The following is a 21,765-nucleotide window of genomic DNA, read 5'->3' as shown; positions in this document are numbered from 1 at the left end:
CGTAATGTGGCAGAGCTCCGACCTTGTCCCCGTGGGTCTCGCGCTTCCAGGAGGTTTATGCTAGCCTCAGAGGCTCACTGCAACCCTCTGTATAGCCCTTCTCTCTCTAGGCCAGGGTTACAGTCTACTGAGCCCTTTTCATCATAAGCTAGCAAGGAGGTTGGTGAGAGAACTCCCACAGCCTCTGTTGTCCCTACAGGCTAATTCCCAAACAGTTTAGTCTCCTGTCCTGACAGGGGCCTGTCTTCTCCTCCCAGGAGGTGTTTCTGTAGTGGCTGGTTGGGGGAAACCCGGGCCCACTATCTACTCCATCTACTCCGGGTTCCGGACCAGGGACTCTAATGGCAGCAGCTGTTGGGGAGGGATAGCTCAGTGGTTTGACCATTGGCCTGCTAAACCCAGGGTTGTGAGTTCAATCCTTGAGGGGGCCATTTAGGGATCTGGGGAAAAACTGGGGCTTGGTCCTGCTTTGCGCACAGGATTGGACTAGATGACCTCTTGAGGTCCCTTCCAACCTTGATATTCGCAAAAAGAAAAAGGAGTACTTGTGGCACCTTAGAGACTAACAAATTTATTTGAGCATAAGCTTTCGTGAGCTACAGCTCACTTCATCAGCTGCATACTGTGGAAAATACAGAAGATGTTTTTATACACACAGACCATGAAAAAAATGTATGTTTACCAGCAGGAGAGTGGGGTGGGGGAGGGAAAACCTTTTGTAGTGATCATGAAAAAAAATGGGTGTTTATCACTACAAAAGGTTTTCCCTCCCCCACCCCACTCTCCTGCTGGTAAACATACATTTTTTTCATGGTCTGTGTGTATAAAAACATCTTCTGTATTTTCCACAGTATGCATCCGATGAAGTGAGCTGTAGCTCACAAAAGCTTATGCTCAAATAAATTGGTTAGTCTCTAAGGTGCCACAAGTACTCCTTTTCTTTTTGCGAATACAGACTAACACAGCTGTTACTCTGAACCCTGATATTCTATTCTATGCCAGAGTTGCTACATTTCCCTAGACCACTTCCCCACAGCTCTCCCGCTTCTCTCTTAACACCTTCTTCACCCTTACCTTAGGGCTCCCTTTCCAATGGTTTGAAGGTGTCTTCATTACCTGGCCCTTCAGCCACACTTCCTCTCCTCTGAATCCCTGGCTCTCCTTGGCCTGATCGGAGTGAGCCCTTTTATAGTATCAGAGGGCCTTAATTAGAGACAGGTGTTCACATTAGTTTAACAGCCTCACCTGACTCTTTGCAGGCTAATTGGAGTCATGTGTCCACCCTAACCTGGAGCAGCTGCTGCTCTGGTTAGTCAGGGAACAGAAAACTGCTTATCCATCGGCCAGTACTCTGCTGAACCCAACTGGCCTGGGTCTACCACAGTAACGAGTCAACGTATCTTAGGTCAACTTATTGCAGTGTCTACACTGTGCTAGGTCGACAGGAGAAACTCTCCCATCAACTTACCTTATTCTTTTCATTTCGGTGGAGTACCAGACTTGACAGGAGAGTGATCTGTGGTCAATTTAGTAGATCTTTAATAGACCCATGGTGGATCAACCGCTGCAGCAGCGATCCACGGTAAGTGTAGACATGCCCTCAGTAGGCATGGTGCTGGTCAAGGCGGAGCCTGACTGGAGTTCTTTCCATTAATAAAAAAGCACACAAGGACAGGAAACAAACATGGATTCAAAATTATTTCTACTTCCTTTTGTCTTGCATTTCCTTTATCTAAGTAAGGATTAATGTACCCAGACAAGAAAGGAACACGTCAGATTATTTTTACCTGGGTTTCTTTTCAACACACAGCATGTCCTTTTGCTTCATCAATTATTTCAAATTAGTCAGAGAAAAATACACTATGTCCCCTGCCACTGTGCCAGATGAGCCCCCATTTTTTCTCTTGCAATTCACTTCATCATCTACACTTCATCCCTGCCACACCATTCACTCCCTCTGTCTGGGAAAAGGTTTAGAGAATGTTCACAATGAAAAGCAAAATATTCACTAAGGAAAGAAAAACTACTCAGAATTTGAGGGTTCTTTCAATTCATTACATGCTATCACCAGCAGGAGAGTGAATTTGTGTGCGGGGGTGGAGGGTGAGAAAACCTGGATTTGTGCTGGAAATGGCCCAAATTGATGATCACTTTAGATAAGCTATTACCAGCAGGACAGTGGGGTGGGAGGAGGTATTGTTTCATATTCTCTGTGTGTATATAAAGTCTGCTGCAGTTTCCACAGTATGCATCCGATGAAGTGAGCTGTAGCTCACGAAAGCTCATGCTCAAATAAATTGGTTAGTCTCTAAGGTGCCACAAGTATTCCTTTTCTTTATACTCAAAAAAGAATCCCATTCTTCTGAAAAATCTGCCATGCTGCTCAAATTTCTGCTTGAAAATAGGGGTCTTTTCCATGAAAATTAGCCTATTTTGTGCCAGATGTCTTTGAAGTTTGAAACCCAAATTTTGAAAAATATATTTTCATGTGGTTTTAATTAAAACACAGCCTTTTAATCATATTCCATTGAGAGGTGAAAATAGGGGCACAGAATTGCACAGAATAAAATAGCAAAAGATATTCCACAGAAAAATAATCCATTTTCCAGAGCTCTACTTTCATTTCAGCCTGTGGCCCATTAGTGTCCCAACAGGAAAAGAAAAAGAGAGAGTGTGATAGTGGTACGTTCTTCTGCTCTGCCCTTCAGTCAGCATTCAGCTCACGTACAATCCTCCCTTTTCCTGCCATGTAATTGTGTTCTCCCCTTCTGGTCAATTCCCCTTTTACAGTCAGAGGAATATTATAAAATGAAATCAAATGACTAAATTATATCTAATGACTGTCTTATTTGTTTCTTACCCTTTCTTTATACTGTTATTTCTCTTCTTCTGGGCCAGGGACAGGTATGATAGCAATGTCTTCAGCCATAATAGAGAATGGAGGTAACAGAGAGAGATTAGATGACAGGGGTGGGCAACCTGAGCCTGAGAAGGAGCCAGAATTTACCAATGTACATTGCCAAAGAGCCATAGTAATAAGTCAGCAGCCCCCCCATCAGCTCTGTGCCCCCCCACTCCCAGCCCCTTCCCCTCCCCGGCAGCCCCTGCCCCTTGCTCCCTACACCTCCCGATCAGCTGTTTGGTCACGTGCAGGAGGCTTGGAGGGGGAGGAGCGAGGACACAGCAGACTCCGGGGAGGGGGCGGGAAGGGGTGGAGTGGGGGCAGGGCCTGAGCCAGAGCCAGGGGTTGAGCAGTGAGCACCCCCCAGCACATTGGAAAGTTGGCACCTGTAGCTCCAGTCCCGGAGTTGGTGCTTATACAAGGAACTGCATATTAACTTCTGAAGAGCCGCATGTTGGCCACCCCTAGATTAGAAGGAAAGTCCTACGTTTCTGTTATTCTATTATTAATGAACGTGATTTCAGTCACTTTGGGTTTGAGTTGACAGCGAGCCATCCAGGATGGGACTTTGAAGAGACAGTGATAGAAATGAGGCTGAACTACATGATATAGGTCCAGAGTGGACAAGTATAAATGGGTATTGCCAGCAAAGATGTGGTAGTTGAACCCCTGGGAGCTCATAACATCACCCAAGGAAAATGGGTAGAAGAAGAAGAAGAAGGAGGTGGCTAAGAACAGAGCCTGGAAGGACTCCAACAGAAATGTCAAGAGGAGAGAAAGAAGATACAACCTAAAAAAATGCTGGGGTAGTAGTTTGTATATGGGCGCACAAACATCACAATAAAAGGTCATCTCTGTAAGAAAGACAGCAAATAAAAGTCAATGCATTTACTGTTCTTTATATGTTTATCGCAAAAAACAAAGTGACCTTTGTAGGAAACTAAAACCTTCAGTTTTAGTTTGATTTTGAAATACATGAAGTGTTTTCAACATTTTGCTTTATTTATGTCTTCTCAATTTTAATCTCAGTTTTGGTTTTAGTTTGACATTAAAGGTCATTTGCAACCTTTTGCTTTGTGTTCTGTAACTCAATATGTCTTTTCTTTTCCTTTCTTAATGTGAGTACTATTGAAGTGAGATCTCATATAATGAGACTAATTTTGCGCCTGAGACAAAAAGAAAATACTGATGGAAGCAAATTTGTTATAGTGTCTGAAGAGCCAGTAATCACCTTGTGGTTCAGTAATACAAAAGGTACAGGTCTTGAAATTCCTTTAGGTTTGTAATAGTATCTATTTGAAATAATAAGATATTGAGTGTTCCAGACGGAATACTTGTCATAGGTCTGCTTCTAATGGCACTAATTATAGTTTCAAATAACAGGTACTCTGAATCTCTATCTGTTATTTATGTACACTGTATTTTAAAATAGAAAATGTGACTGCAGTGTGGGGAACATGAAACATTTTAGCAAAAAGGGAGTGACATTACCCAGGGTACAATCTGGACTGCTGAACAGCTGTGTCCCCTCAATCCTCCAACCTGGGATGCCTTGTACACTAATTTGCTATGAGAGCAAGCACTCCTGGCTTGCTCACAAACAGCCTATAGCATGTAAATTACTCACAGCTGAGTAATATGAGTGTTTTAGCCAGCCACTTCTGAATTATATTGCAGAGAGACACCAGCAAATTCCCAGTCCCAGATTTGTCCCCAGAAATCTGCATATTGTACTGCCTAGCTCTTTCCTTCTGGACAATCTGAGATCATAGATAGTCCATTTTATTAATAGAAAATGATATGCACAAACCTTATTATCTCAAATGGAGTTTTCCAAACACTTCAATCCAAACTCATTGGCTTAGATAAAACAATAAAACAAGTTTATTAACTACAGAAAGATAGATTTTAAGTGATTACAAATAATGACACATAAAAGTCAGAATTGGTTGCATTTTAACTTATATTTCTTTGTAAACTAGTACCTAACTTAACAAGCTAATTGAATTTAAAGCAAAAAAGTTTCTCTGACCACATGCTTACAACAGTCTGGCTGGATTCCTCTCCCAGTTCAATGATGCTTCCTTTGTCTTTCAAGTGTTGTTAATGACAGGAATAGAAATGAAGGGAGAGAGGTGATCTGAGGACTCTGTTTCACATATTCATATATTTTTGAGAATCATCTCTCTCTGGGGTTCAGGAGACAGCAAGTCTGTTTTCCAAGATATAAATTTCTTGCTCACACCTTTCTTCCTGCCAAAGAATGGCTGTTTAACAAGGTGATAGTCCATATAATTATGCTGACACCTGGCTGAGGTGCTGGCTAGCCTTTTGTATGCGGGGAACTGGTTTGAAGCTGCTTCCCTAGACTCAGAACATGTCTTTTAAAGTAAAATTTTATGACTTCACATGCAATGTTGCCACATATATTTTACCAGGAAAATAATGTTTAGCAGATTATGAGTTTTCAAATGAAACCTCACAAAGACATAGTTTGTGTAAAATGTATCACAGTCTTGTAAAAAGGGTGAACATAGGGATGCAGACTGTCACAAAGAGCAGAGTAACACACTGACTTGCCTTAACAAATGAGTTCCTTAAATTGGGTACTAGCTGTGACTTTATCTGATTAAAATATGACCATATAGATCATTGTTGCAACCATTGTCACATATTTGCAACAAATCTTGTACAAAATGTGACATGTAAGATGTCTCTGAAAAGGTTATGATTTGCTGGTTATGATTAGGATATCTGTATTCATGTATCATTTTTGTATTTGAAGTTATGAATATTAGCTCTATACCTGAATTTCAAATGTTTGCTCCTGAGGTAATGCCCACAAGGTAGTTAGCCAGCACATCTTGGAGGGACTATTCAAAGTAAGTGGCTCATCAAGAAACACTTAACTGACAATGGACCATGGACTATACTGAATGGACTGTCCTGCAAACGTGCTGTTGGAGGTATAGGTAAAGGCATCTACTATGTTCAAACCTTCATGCATGAACATATGACTTGCCCTTGTAACTCCAAACAATATCTTGTCACCTGTCATTTTCCACTAGCTGTGCTGAGGGCTTTATTCGAAACAATGGGTTTCCCTCCACATGGCAGAAGATATAAAAGGGCCTGGAAACTCCTCCATTTTACCTCTATCCTGCTCCAGCCTTTATCTGGCTCAAGTCTCTGGACTATGAACTTATACTAATGGGAGCATTCTAACCAACGGACTGAGGTCCTTCCAATGATTTGGAAGCAATCAGAGACTTGACTTAAGTCGGCAATTTATTACATCACTGCTACAAGTCTAAACCAAGAATTTTGCAATTACTGTATGCATTTGATTCCTTTAACCAATTTTAACTCTCAATTTTCTTTATTTCTTTTTTTATAAATAAGCCTTTAGATACTAAAGGATTAGCAACAGCATGTTTTTGGGTAAGATCCAAGTTCTATATTGACCTGGGTGTGTGGCTGGTCCTTTGGGCTCAGAAGAACCTGTTATTTGATTAAATTTTTTTTTAGAGAACCACTCATATCTTTAAGTCTAGTGTTTTTGGTGGTGATACAAGAACTGGAATGCCTAAGGAAACTGCTTTTATGACTTCTTGTTAGCCAGTGTGGTGAAACAGAAATTTACTTTTGTTGCTGGTTTAGTATATCCTATGGGGATGTGATGTTGCACTCCATCTGTTTTATGGAAATATGTTTATAAGTGTGAATATGATGTAACTCGAATATGTTTCATGCAAAAGGTCTCTTGTAAGGTTTCATTACAAAGCTTATGATCTACTAAGTGTGTTCATCCTATTTGTTTGCATGTATTGTTTCTATGTCTGGAGTTAGGAGAATAAAATATAAACTTCTATTACTGATGGAAACATGTTAAGTGGAAGCCATTAAGGGTGCTTCAGACTCAATGAACTGTGAATGGGTTTGTTTACCTGCAAGCCTTCCTGTGTACATGTCTGCCAGCTCCTAGGTAATGAAGAAGGACATCTTACAGTGACATGTGATCATGTCACCTGAACTGGAATCCATCTTAAACCTGGTGCTTTGTCCATTTAGGAGGAGGTGTGGGGATCTAGAAGGACAAAAGACTCCCGCCTTGTGGAGTGGAACAAAACAAAGCGGGATGCCAGTCATGAGAAATCCCCTAGTTACCACCTGAGCTTGAACTAACAAGGACTGTACCAAGGGAAAGGATTGGGCCCAGACTAGAAAGGAGTCTAGGCTGTGAAAGAACTTTATTGGAACATCTCTGAGGGTGAGATTTACCTGTATTCAGTTTCTTAATGTATTAGGCTTAGACTTGCGTGTTTTGTTTTATTTTGCTCGGTAGCTTACTTTGTTCTGTCTGTTATTATGTAAAACCACTTAAATCCTACTTTTTATACTTAATAAAATCACTCTTGTTTATTAATTAACCCAGAGCAAGTGATTAATACCTGGGAGAGCAAACAGCTGTGAATCTCTCTATCAGTGTTATAGAGGGCGGACAATTCATGAGTTTACCCTGTATAAACATTATATATAGTAAAATGGATTTATTTGGGGTTTGGATCCCATTGGGAACTGGGTGTCTGGGTGCTGGAGATAGGTAACCTACTGAGTGGTTTTCAGTTAAAGCCTGCAGCTTTGGGGCGTGGTTCAGACCTGGGTTGGTGACATGTCTGGCTCAACAAGACAGGGTTCTGGCATCCCAACCCATCAGGGAAAATGTGCTCAGAGGTAATCTCAGCACGTCCCAAGGGGGTCTCTGTGACCGAATCCATCACAGGGGGATTAGCCCTTGGGGTATATTTGCCCTATTTCTCAGCATTTTGTCCTGAATTTGGCATTCTCAGTTGTGACCCTCTGAAGCACGGTTACACTAGCTAAGTGGCCATTCTTTTCATTTGGATGTTTGTGTGTGAATACAATTCTTGTAAAAGATGCTGTATTGACAGCCTGCAAGTATCAAGTCTTCATTTATCTGAAGAACAATTTAACATAGGTAGCCGCAGCACAAGATCTCCACCATTGTGCCTCAACCCCGACATGATCCACTTCTGTCAACTAATTCTCCCTGTTCCACTTACATTCATCAGGTAGCCATCCTACTGCTGATATACATTCACCATGAAACCATATATATGTCTCTACATTAGCAGATCTCAGGCACTTGAGTTTACATGTCAGCAGCACAGTTTGGACATCTCCAGAGACACAGGCATTCTGTCACAGTTATAAGAGCAGAGTGACTTGGAGCAGCTGTTCTGGGAGCTGGCTTCTCCCAGAAGTGCTGGTCCAGTGCCCTATTTCCAGAATATAAACATTCTTTAGGTGCTTTCTGTAACATGGAATGATTTTCTGTCTTAAGGTGGCAGTTGTTGAGGATGCAGCTTATGCATTTTGGGTGGGGAGACTCCTTCCAGCCCCGCGTTGAGGCAAAACGTCCTTATACACTACTCTGTAATTTCTGCAAACTTACTTTTCTTGGTGGCACCTGGGAAACTCAGTTCCAGATCACTCAGTGTTCCTGCCCTCTGCCCCTTCATGACTCCTGGGAGATGGGAAGAGTATCCCTGTTGGGAAATACTCGGTGGGCACATCCCAGCTACTGGGAACTTAAGGAAGCTTCTCTTTCCTCAACAGTTTCTGGAGGCTGGTGAGATGACATCCTGAGTGTTGGGATAGAGAAGCACTTGTTCCCTCCTCCACCACTTCTGGCTACCAGAAACAAAAGAGGGAATCATCCCACCTGACAGGATTTGAAGTTCCTTGCCCCTCGCCTCTTCCTGGTGCTGGCATGTGGACTGGGAGGTAGAATGGTGGAATTAATGGTGAGCATCTCTAAAACTACTTTCAAACTTCCCAAAACATGTTTTGGTAATAAGCTTACTGTTCCAGTTCTGTACAGAGAGATACGAGGGAGAGGTTGTCAGGGTTCCTTCCCCACTCTGAACTCTAGGGTACAGATGTGGGGACCCACACGAAAGACCCCCTAAGCTTATTTTTACCAGCTTAGGTTAAACTTCCCCAAGGCACAAAGTCTTTACCCTTGGATTAGGTAAACACTACCACCACCAAGTGATTTAACAAACAAACTATCAGGGAAAGGACCACTTGGAGTTCCTATTTACCCAAAATATCCCCCCAAGCCCGTACACCCCCTTTCCTGGGGAGGCTTGAGAATAAACAAGATGAGCACAGACCAGCCTGGGATTTTTAAGACCACAAAAAAAACCAATCAGATTCTTAAAAAACAGAACTTTATTAGAAGAACAAAAAAAGATAAGAGAACAACTCTGTAAGATCAAAACGGAAGATAATCTTACAGGCAGTCAGATTCAAAATATAGAGAATCCCTCTAGGCAAAATCTTAAGTTACAAAAAGACACAAAAACAGGAATACACATTTCCTCCAGAACAGTGAATTTCACAAGAAAAAACAAAGAAAACCTAACACGTTTTCTAGCTAGATTACTTACTAACTTTACAGGAATTGGAGGGCTTGCATCCTTGATCTGTTCCCTGCAAAGGTATCACACAGACAGAAAAAAGCCTTCCCCCCGCTCCAGATTTCAAAGTTTCTTGTCCCCTCATTGGACATTTTGGGTCAAGTGCCAGCCAGGTTACTTGAGCTTCTTAACCCTTTACACGTAAAAGGACTTTGCCTCTGGCCAGAAGGGACTTTATAGCACTGTATACAGAAAAGTGGTTACTCTTCCCTTTATATTTATGACAGAGGTATTACATTAGCAGTGGGGGGAACATAGGTAGGGACTTTTTTAGAGCCACTACAGTATTCACTGTGTCAGTTTCTGTGATCCAAATTTAAGCTGATCCATCAGAAACAGAATCTGAACAATCTTCTGCTCACCAAACAATATTTTTTTCAGAATTCAAATTGTTCTGTGAAGCTCTATTAAACTTTGTTATTTGTTTTCCTCAATCTCATTTTCATGAGGAGAAACTGATAATATTTCATCTAAACATTAAGAAGCTGACAACAACGAATGGAGAATTTTCTATTTATTGACAGGCAGCACTGAAGGTGGTGGAGGTAATCCCAAAATTTCTCACACTGTTTCACCAGGGACATAAATTCTGAATTAAGATGAGATAACTCAAAACTGAAACAACATACTTATTTAATTCTGGATTGCCTGAGTGGGAATGGTCAATGAGCCAAAATTATTGAACGGTGTGTTGTAATATTAAGGCTTGTAACAAACATTGTAAAAGAGAGAGCTGGAAATCTACTGTTTTGGGTTTCCTGCCAAACTGCTGGAATATTTACAGTATACTGATACAAGTTCGAGGACTGCAAAACTCAGATTGGGTTTCTATAGAGGGCTGAACCACTAGATCATAGGTTCAAATCTAGTTCTCGTTAGTATTAATGTTACTCAGTGGCCTGTGTGTAATTAGTTCATGATTTCAGTTTACTGCCTAGTTTGTATAATCTGGATACAGATTTACTACCATAACTGGCACTTGTACTTGTATTCTGAGCAAACAGGCAAAGGACATGGAGACCAAACTAAATTTTTATCCATAGGAAAGGTTCCATCAGGATAGGAATAGAGTAGTATGAGGGAAACTTACTTTGCTGCTGCCATTCTGTACCTGACCTAGAGACAGACAACTCAGGTACCCAGACTGTCAAGGCAGTTTCTTGCATAAGTAGTACATCTAAGTTAAGAAAAAAAACTGAAAACATTTATGTTTTAAAGAAAAAATGGCTTAATCTCTTAATTTCTTTTCTACAAGATACTATGTCCATCAGCACTGACCATTAGGAGCTTCTTCTGGACGGTGTGAAACGAAGACAGCTCTCCTTCATGGAGATGTGGATCATGGTGGTCAGAGGTATTGCATAGCCAAGGTGAACTTCCCTGATAAGGACAAATGCAGAACTAAACTACTGTACATTAAAAGAAAGTATAAACTTTTAACTTCCAGAACAGAGAGTCAATAAACAAAAACTTCTTTTCTTTAGTTTTTTTTAAAGAACACATTACAAGATTATTGTTTCAGAAAAGAAGTCAGTAGAAATCACAATGCTTTTATATGCTAGTGGGAAATATGTCAGCCAGTCCTCAGAGTGAAATTGGCTAGCATAGAACTGTCAGCCCAGGAGAGGAAAACAAATGACGGATCTAATTCTCCAGGGGGAGAATTAATATGTTTGTGTGTATGCAAAGGGAAGGAGGGGTGTGTGTATTGATAGCCAGGGTGGGAATGGAGGATTGTATATGAGAGAACTATTGTGAACGCATTGGGAGAGAGAGAGAGAGAGAGAGAGAGAGAGAGAGAGAGTGTGTGTGTGTGTGTGTGTGTGTCTATGAAAAGAGACTTGGAGGAGATGTGTTTGCATGTGTGCATGCACACACTCTTATGTTGGGTGGATTGTGTAAGTGGTGGACGGATGACAATTGGAGAGTGGATTATGGCTCTATGTTCAATGGAGGGAGAGCTATGCTAGAATGGCTACAAAGTTACCAAACCTTAGTAAATCAGTAGTGACTAACTCTGAAGCTTTAAACAGGCAATGCTCCTGTAACCCCAACAGACCCCGGTCGTAGTTGGGTGGGATTGACCCTGGGACCTCTGCAGTTTAGTGCATGAGCCTCTACCACATGAGCTAAAAGCCAACTGCTTGTTAGCTAAGTCTGTAGAGCAGATCATTTTCTCTCTCTCTGTACGTGGTCTCGGTGCCACTAGATGGGACAGAACACCACACCCAGAAGGTGTGTGGGTTACACTCTCACTAGTTCTGTGTACTAAATCTCAACAAGGAGAGGTGAGTTTAAAGGGTTCTAGGCCAAAACTATTTTTGAAATTCAATGTAACAAAAAGAATGCAAAGAATTTTCACAAAAAAAGTAATCCCTTTCTTCCTAAATTCTTCAATTCACAAATGGCTTGTCTTAATCTCAAAGGATCATTTTTGAAAGATCTAGTGAGTGTAGGCAAAATCTGATTAAGACAAGACAATTATTTGCACTATAAACTACTGCATAGAGAGATCAGTACACTCTCCATTGTAAGGAAGAGTGGTCTTGTGGTTAAAGACTGGGGCTCAGTATTTAAAGATGTTGATGCTACTCCAAATTGCCACTAACTTTCAGTGTCATCTTACGTAGGCCATTTAGACCAAAATTTTCTACTTGGTTGTCTAAAATTAGGCACTTAAATCCATATAAATGCAGTATTGCCATCCCCAAGTGTTCAAAATATGTCATACCTCCCCAAAATTAGGGAACTGGCTTAAAATTATGAAACTTTAGAAACAGAAGGCAAATACAAATAATACAACATTTACTGAACTGTTGGGGACCACATTTTCAAGCTTTGCTTTGCAAGCATAGGGCTAGAAATTTATTTTGTTTTTAAAATGAACACAAATTCACATGACTCTAAGAACTAATGCTTTATGGCTGTGCAGCCCATGATGCAAAAACTGTACAGATTGGGTGAGGGTAACTGGTAGAGATATTATGAGGAAAAGGTGATTTTATGTATATTGTATATGCTGGACATTTTAAGTTACTACAAAGTGCTGGGATGTGATTTGCAATCAAATTTTCAAACTGAGGTCACACCTTTTTTATCAAGGTACATTAATGTATAGTTTATAGTGCAGTATTAAATGATTAATAGATGTTATATACATGTTACAACTATGGTTATAAGCACATCAGTGGAACGTGTTACAGATGGTTAATAAATGTTGTCATACGCAGCCTATTGACCTACTGCACTCTCTAATAAACTAAAACAATTATACATTTATTAAATATTTATTAATCATTTGAACCTTCTAAAACTATTTATAAACGAAACCTTAATATATAAAGTTTGATGCAAATGGTAGGATACTTATTAGCAAATGATATTTTGGCAATCCTTCTGGGACTAGTGAAAATGGTCTCACTAGATAAAGAATTAATCTCTCATCTGTTAGTAATGGCTAGACTACAGACAGTTTCTTGCCAAAAAAGGTAAATTTTTCCAAAATTAGAAGAATCATTAAAAAAAACAGGGAGTGTTATTGCTATGGAAATATTAACTCATCAAGTATGTACACACAGAAAAATAGACAAATGATAAACAGATACATAAATATTTGGTTACCATTTGTTCAGTGGTCAGACAGAATACAGTTGCCCACCAAAACAATGCACAAATAAATAAAATGTGATAAATGACTTTATTATTCTTCAGTAATAATAACTGACTTGTTTAATTTGCTAATATGAGCAAAGACATTATTGTCTTTCAGTTTTTAAAGAAAATGTTCAGAAACAATATGTAGTGGTTTAAAGATTCCATGACTTGGTATTACGAAGTCAAAAAAACTTGATGACTATATCATTGCATAATGTTTCTCTAAATAAAAAGTACATATTTGTAATTGTTAATATTGCATTTCTGGTATATGTATGGTAATGAGTTGTAAAATTGCTCATATTTCCTAAATAAACCACTCTAAAATAATAAAGATTAAGCCAATTACAGTGACCTTGAAATAGCATTGCTACATTGTTTTACAATGATCTGGTGAAGTATCACATTTGCAACTGAGTTGAATTAGAAGTTTAAAGCTTACTAACTTTACTGGAGAATTGGTTTGAATGGCATCTGGTGGGCAATCAACTTCAAAATGATGGTTGAAATGACATTATGAGAAAGACAGCAACATGGACAACGTTAAAATATACTTGATTCTCCTATTATCTCCCTTGTGGGGATTTGTGGAAAGAAGCTTTGTACTGCTTTGTACCTTTTTTCTTTCTATAACATCTGTTTCCATTACTATTCTGTATGGCCTTGAAGGAAGTAAATCCAGGCCCATGCGCCGGAAGAGATTCAATGTTATTTCATTGATAGCACACCAGAATGTGTTTTCACATCCTTTAACAGTTTGTGCACCTCTGACCAATTCTAGCACTCTTGTTATAATTACATGGTGGCCTTAGAAAAACATACCATTACCCAAACACAATATAGCAGTGATTTTAAAAGAGATTTAAATCTATTAGAAAGTGAAGAATGTTAACTGTGGATTTCCAAGTCTTTTGAAACATGCTTTCGGAACTTTGGAGACACAGGTTCAGTTTTCATCTATGCTAAGGTTTCTTGCATGATCTTCAGCAAGTCACTTAATTTCTTAGTGCCTCATTTCCTCATTTGCAAAATGGGGGTGAAAATAATCCCTTTCTCCCCCTCTTTGTATGTCTATTTAGGCTGTAAACTCAACCAGACAAGGACTATTTCTTACTACTTGTATGTATGGTGCCCAGTACAATGGAACCATGATCTTAGTTAGGACCTATAGACATTGTCATAAAGCAAATAAATAAATAATGGTACACAAGCTGAAATGGCAAAATAGATAAAATAAAGTTATTCACAAATAGATAAGAAAATGGCACTATTTTCAAAAGAGCAAAGCTCCTACTGCATGCTTTTTGACCAATGCTGACTTGCCAGACACTGTTAAAGATCTGCTTCACTACACTTGAGAAAAATAAGAGTACAGTCCAGAGTATCAAGGCTATTACCTGTGTCCTGAATACTTTGTGAAACCATTAAACCTGATGCAAAAAAATGTTGAGCACCTCCACAGAAACGTTGGAGGTGCTGAACTCCGACTGAAATCAGCACCCCACAGGAGTCGCTCTATATGATATTGAGCAAACAGGGTCAACTGTAATACACAGAAAACACTAAAGCAGATAGAATGAAATAACTGGATCATTAGCTGACAGCACATCTTCAAATTATGGGCTCGTTTCACAAACGTACTTAGGCATTGCAACTAACTTTTAGGTGCCTAGAAAATCATTGAGATCCACAACGCCTGGGCTGGACACCTAGGCGCCATATACAATGACTGAGGAGAAATAAGTGCCTAAGAATGGGATTTACAGAGGCCAGCACACTGAGTGGGGAGCCGCTGCCTAAGCTAGCCAATAGGCAGTACTGATGAGATGGATGTCTCCTAAGCCCTGCTTCTCTCCTGGAGTTTGGCGCCCAAACTAGCACCTATCTCTGCTTTTGAGATGGGAACCTCCTGGAATCAGATGCCTAACCCATTTCTTGTAAAAAATGGAGGAGGTAGCGGCACTGGTGCTGCTGCCCAGTTTATAAGTTTTAGCCCAGTGGTTAGCGCAGTCACCTGGGATATGGGAGACCCAGGTTCAATTCCCCTTCTCTGCCCTATGTGGCGACATGATTAGAACTGGGATCATCATGATTAGAACTTGAAGTTTAGTGCTTTAACCATTGGGTAACAGGATATTCTGCTGTGTGAATCCCACTTTGGATAAACACTTAGTCACTGTTCCAGTGACAGACCAAAAATAACTGTATAGCAGGGCAGTCAATAGGCGGACTGGGGGCCAAATCTGGACCGCCAGATGCTTTTGAATGGACAATATCTTTTTATTTACTTATTATTCATTATTATTATTGTTGTATTATTTTCTCTGGAATCTGGACCTTGACTATACCTTGACCAAGAAATTTGGACATTGACAAGAAGTTGGGAGACCCGGCATCTGCTCCTCCTAATGATTCTTTAATCATTTTCCCACCTATCTTCCCTTGGTTTATGGATTGCACTGGGGCTTAGGAGTCTGGACACCTAGAGCAAGCATTCTCACAACTCTTGCTGGTGACTTAACTTTAAGAAAAACAAACAAATATGCATATTTACATGTCCAGATAATTGATTGATGTAGGGGTTTTTTGCAGACTCAATAATATTTTGGTACCCCTGCCCCCCTGGCCCCATGCCCCACTGCTTGCCCCTCATTGCCCCAGACTCCCTTCCATGGCCTCAGACGCCAGGCTCACCCCACTCCTTGCTTCTGGACCACAGTGCCCAGTAAGGCCAGCCCTGCAGAAGCCCAGAGCCCTGTGGCTGGAGCTGGGAGTCAGGGGATGGGGGTGGGCTGAATCCAGAGCACACAGCCAGAGCTCTGCTACCCTGGGGGTCTGAAACCCAGAGCCCTGAAGATGGGTGGCAGGAATGAGGGAGGAGGGTTGAAGTCTGCCTCAGGAATCTCAGCTGCAGCTGGGTAGGGGGAAACTAAAGCCTGCTGCCGGAGCCTATGCCTGAACCAGAGGAGGGGGGCTGGAGCCCACCTCTGAGAGCTGCCGGGAGGAGCTACTGCTTTGCCTCCTCCCTCAGCTCTGTGCAAGAGGCTGTTGTGGCCACAGGAAAACCTCCTGGTGGCTGCTTGTGGCCACAATGGCTGCATTTGAGAAATGCTAACCTAGAGTGAGGCAACAGTGCCTCAGAGGCAGAAACATAACTACCCCAGCTATAGGGAACTTTTGCAGTGGAAATGTAGGGGTCAAGAGAGCTTAGGCACCTACAGAGCTAGATGGCAGGTAAGCAGGGGTTTTGTGAATGTTGGTGGTGCCTAAATGTTGGACTTAGGTGACTAAAGTGGCATTTAGGCACACACCCCTTTGTGACTCTGGCCAGATCGGTAGAATTGGAATAACCAATAATATTTAGATCATTAGCTGAAGAGGCATCAGGGCTCACATTTGACTTAATTTTCTGTGCCAAGGAATAACCTTTCCGTCTCTTCTTTATTTGATTACTTCCATGGTGGGCAAGGCACTCCTGGCACTGTTATGGTCCATGCCACACAAGGACTTTCATCTAGTCTACCTTCTATTTCAATTTATTTTTGCCCTAAAAGCTGATTTTAAAAAGTGATTTTATAAACTGATTTTAGAAAGTAGAGGAAAATACAACCTTGTTGGTGGCTGTTGATCAGCTGTTTTACCTCACAGAGCCAATTAAGTCAAATCAGCATTGACTGATTACTCTTGTAAACTGTGTTTCAAATTCACCTTCATAAATGGACATTTTTGGAGTCTTCATCCAGTGCAAAGATTGCTCTTATAAGATAATCAAGATTGCTATTTAACCCTCCTTGTGGATTTATCTGGGCATATTCTTTACATAGCTTTTATTTTCCCATTTTGTCCAGGACATTCACAGATTAAGTAACTTATGCAACTGTAAGAAATATTTTTTGTATGAAGTGGAAAAGTTAACAGCATGGTGATACTGCTGCTGCTTCTTTCTTATGATTTTGTAATGCAACTAAAAATGCTACTACTAGGATTTACTGGCATGGTAAAAAACGGGCAGATTGGGTCTGAAGAAATAGTCACTCCCCTGTCAAAAAGAGGGTCGGCAGCGTCCAAAATTCATCTGTATAACTGTGCAGCTCTCAGTAAAGGAGTTTTGCTTTCTACAGACTGGGTCCCAATGGCAGATGGGCACATCTTGAACAGCCTTGGCCTCATCTTTCATTAGCTAGCTTGTTGGCTCCTTGTCACATTGATTGGCTTTTCATACTGTCCTTTGCCCTCCTACCCAATCCTCAATTCTTTACTGGCACGGGCTCTGATCAAGAAAAAGCTTAACAAATCAACAATTAGCTTCTCATCCAGTTACATTGGCTGCTCAATATAAACCATAGATTTTTTCTTTTGTAATGGTTTAGATATGGTACTTCTCAATGACGGAAATTATATACACACACACACACACACACACTGTACATAAGTACCTTCTTAATTCTGTATTTAAAGGGATTTGACTACAGCCTTTGAACACAGGTAAGAATTGTTTGTTACAAAAGGAAACTTATCACAGAGCATTATCTACTGTTGTTTCCGCCCAAGCAGGGCACCATGCGAAATGCACAACTGTTTACCACACAGTTGAACACAGCCTAAGTTACAACAGCATGGATTGTGGTAATAAATTACCAGTGAAATGTTGTGATTCAAATATTCCAAACAAATTGTGATGTGGAAGAATCAAAGCAGAGCTATTAGTGACCAGTTTTCTTCAGCCTCAAAGTCTGTGGGGGATAGTTTAGGGGATTTATTACCATTGCCACCAGAACAGCACATGCATTTCTCTGTAGTGACTGATGCCTCAAAGAAGGGGAACAGAAAGATGTTTCTGATGTGCCAATGATATTTTGCCATATCACATGGCGTTCAGTGCAAGCTGCTCGATTTTTATGAAGATAGTGATGAATCTGCAAATGGCATTCATCATGCTATAATGAACTGCCTAGAGAAACACCAGCTTAACATTAGTTGCATTACTGTATACTCTGCTGATAATGTAAATGTGAACTACAGCAAACACAATTTGATGTATAAGTTATGTACTAAAAATGACCAAATTTTTAAGGTGAACTGCCTTGCACACATAGCCCACAATACTTTCAAACATGAGAGTGATCAGCTGTTGGTTGACATAGAAATTATTGTGTTGAAAATTTACAGCCATTTTTCTGTAACCACAATATGCAGAGAAGAACTCCGAAATTTTTTTGCTTTTGTTGTTGAAGTACTGTGGCATGTAAGTACAACATGGTTCTCCCTTAACACAGCAGTCAATCAGCTTTACGGAAACTGGCCAGCAATTACAGCCTACTTCAAGTCAGTAGGGGAGTCTTGTCCAGTAGCATTAAACAACATGTTCACAGAAGATGGTAAATATGCCTGCATTGTGGAAACGTACATGTGTTTTTTCCACAATGTGGCTTGTGTCTTTGATGAACTTGTGAGAAAGTTGGAGGAATCAAAGTTATGCGTTACTGATGTGTATGCAGAGATGTGCTGTTTTAAGATAAAGTTGCTAAACCAGAAAGAGGATTGTTTTATGGTTTCCAAGCCAAACAACTGATAGAAAAGCTACTGCCACAATAAAAGTTAAAGCAAGACTTCATTAATTTTTATTACTCTGTGCTTTTGTACATCAATAAATGGTTTAATTTCTCTACTGACAATGCAGTGATGTAGCTGAAATCCATTTGCCTCTATAAGAAGCTTAGTTTCTCAGATCTTGAGGGTGTAAGGGATGCACTCAAAATGAGAGAAATCATAAACATTGACCAGCTCTATGAGGAGTTCTGCAACAGTCGAGATTTGATTGAAATATCAAGAAATTTCATTTCCAAATCTATCAGTGAAAAATAAATGTATGTGTTTCAGAAAGGTGAAAAAGAAAACTTAAAAAACTTGTTCCATATTGTATCATTTGTACTTAGTGTATCAGGATCAAATGCATTTACAGAAAGGATTTTTTTCATTAATGGGGAATAAATGATCTGACATACAGAACAGATGCAACGTAGATTTAACTGAAAGCAAACTCCAAATTTGTATAAACTTCCAGTTACTCTACAAAGATTTCCCCATCTCAGTACAACAAGATAGTGGGTTGCTGCAAAAAGTAACAGTGCTGCAAAAGCACCAAGAAATACCTATGTCAAATGTAGGCGAGTACTGCTTATTACTATTAATAATAATGATAATAATACAATTGGGAGGAGGGGTGAGGTGGGGGTGCTAAGAAAACATCCCTGTATTTTTTAAATACAATGTTGGCAACTCTAGGAAGTGGCTCCCTAACCAGCACCAGCAAACCTCCCCAACCTTCTCATCTTCCATCACCTGCACCCCCTTGTCCTGCAACCCTTTCCCTGGAGTCACTCAGCTCAACCCCTCAGCCTGCAACCCCTTCCCCTGACCCCCCTCTCCACCCCAGTCCACCCCTCCCACCTGGCCCCCAGCAAACCCTGAGCCGCCCCGCCCCACCCCCACCTCCCGCCAGTCTGCCCCCTGTGTCTTACTGAATGAGCTCCTCACTGTTGAAGGAGCAGTCACTGTGTCAGTCCAGGCAAACAGTGGCCAGGGCAAGGACCAGAGGCTGCCTGGCAGCAGATCCTGTGGGAGCCAGGCATAGAGTAGCAGGTGCAGTCTGGGCACTGCCAGGAGCAGCCTCGAGTTGCTCAGCATCTGAAGAGTTGTGGCTGTGATTTTACCTGTGTTGGGAGTGAAAAGTACTTCCCTAGCAACCCAGCTGGCGAGTTCTGCTTCCTTCTCCTCTGAACCCCACCTGCCTATAGGTAAGCAGGTGTAACTACAACAGTGCCTAAGGTAGAGTGGTCTCTGCTAGCTGGGCTCCCCATCACCTTGTGGGCCTGCATGCAACTGCACCTCTTGCATCATTGTAGCTATGCCCCTGACTGGAAGTAAATTGTTTGTTATTTGTCTACATTTATCATTGTAATATCTGAACTCTATTCCATAATTACACATGGGCAAAGTGCTCCTTGTAAAAGGTGAATTACAAAGAAAAAAAACCTCTCCTTTTCTACTTTTAAAATGATCTTTAAAAGACTATCAAAGTTTGGTTTAAAAAAGCAACAAAAATCTTCCTTTCTTGATTATTTTTTACATGTGAATTATTATCTCCTGTCTTTGCTGAAAGAGCCTGGCAGTACCTTTGGGGTTCTGAAGGATCATATCTCATCATTAGACTGTAACCTGTTCTTCAGCTAGCACTGCCCTCTTCCCAAACCCTCCCCTGAGAAGGAAGAGGATGCTTAAATTGAGAACCATCTTTAAAATTCCCAGAAGGAGCAGTTGAAAACAAAAACAAATTCCTTTTTGCTTTTACTTCTGAGTTCATTTAGAAAACACATTCCTAGACCCTTCCTAGATAGAGGAATATTGCTATTTTGTATTTCCATAGCCTCGCAAATAACAAATTTAAAAAAGCTAATAAAAGATACCCAAATTTTAACACCCCTAACTTTAATATACATCCAAAAGTGACCTCAAAGATTAAAACCTTCTTTGTAAATTGCATGACTGAATGGAAGTATTCTGTATATAGTTATTATCAAATCTCCTGAGATTATACTTGTCTGAGATATTTCTCACATACATTTAATCTATTACCATCAGTATTTAAATCTATTTAAAAACAATTTAAAAGAACTGCCTCAGAAAGCTAAGCAGTACTCCATTTCACAGAGTTCTAATTACACTCTTCATTTCAGATTCTTTTCTCCTCAGAATGTGGTTCTTAAAAAAAAAATAAACCTACTCCCTTTCAGAGAATAGAAATAACTTTGGATATGTAAAAATGACATTCAGATAATATAGATTTTTGATTATTATTTTTTCAGGAAAATCCCAAATTCATGGTGAAGGAAAACAAAGCAGAACTACTTCATGAGTGGAGTTATGACCAGTTATGGTATACACTCACCTCTAGAGTGTGCCCTCACATCAGGGTGCAATGTTGCTGCAGGTTTTGTGCCCCATGTAGGCTGTCTGCCACCTTGTGCAACTCACCCCTCCAGCTGAGAAATGTGTAATTCAGACTGCTTTTGGGATAACAAAAGTTGAAACTAATATCCAGTCTCTCAACAAATCTGTGCTCTGTCTTCAATCTTCTTTGTCAGCTAGTCCAGAGTCATTTCCCCCTAGCTTCAATATTGAGCACAGGCCTTCAGATTGCCTTTCCAAGGTGTCTGTTCTCCTGTTGACTCTGGCTCAGGCCCCTTAACAGGAGTCCCTGTGGACCCTTCCTTCAAACAAAACTCTCTCCCTTTCATGAGGCCCAGGCGTCCATTAAGTTATCACCTAATACCTCTTCCCTCCCTTCTGGCTGTGAAGCACCTAATTAACATTAATCTCAGAGAAGATAATGGAACAGCTGATACAGGACTCAATTAATAAAGAATTAAAAGAAGGTTATGTAATTAATGACAATCAACATGAGGTTACTGAAAATATATCCTGCCAAACTAACTTGATATATATTTTTAAATGAGTTTACAAGTTTGATTGGTAAAGGTAATAGTGTTGATATAACAGACTTCTGTAAGGCATTTGACTTGGTAACACATGACATTTTGATTAAAAAACTAGAATGATATAAAACTAACCTGGCACACTTTAAGTAGATTTGAAACTTGCTAACTGATAGGTCTAAAAATGTAATTGTAAACAGGGAATCAT

This window comes from Eretmochelys imbricata, chromosome 2, assembly GCF_965152235.1.
Source record: "Eretmochelys imbricata isolate rEreImb1 chromosome 2, rEreImb1.hap1, whole genome shotgun sequence".
Classification (NCBI taxonomy): Eukaryota; Metazoa; Chordata; order Testudines; family Cheloniidae; genus Eretmochelys; species Eretmochelys imbricata.
This window is presented reverse-complemented; position numbering follows the sequence as displayed.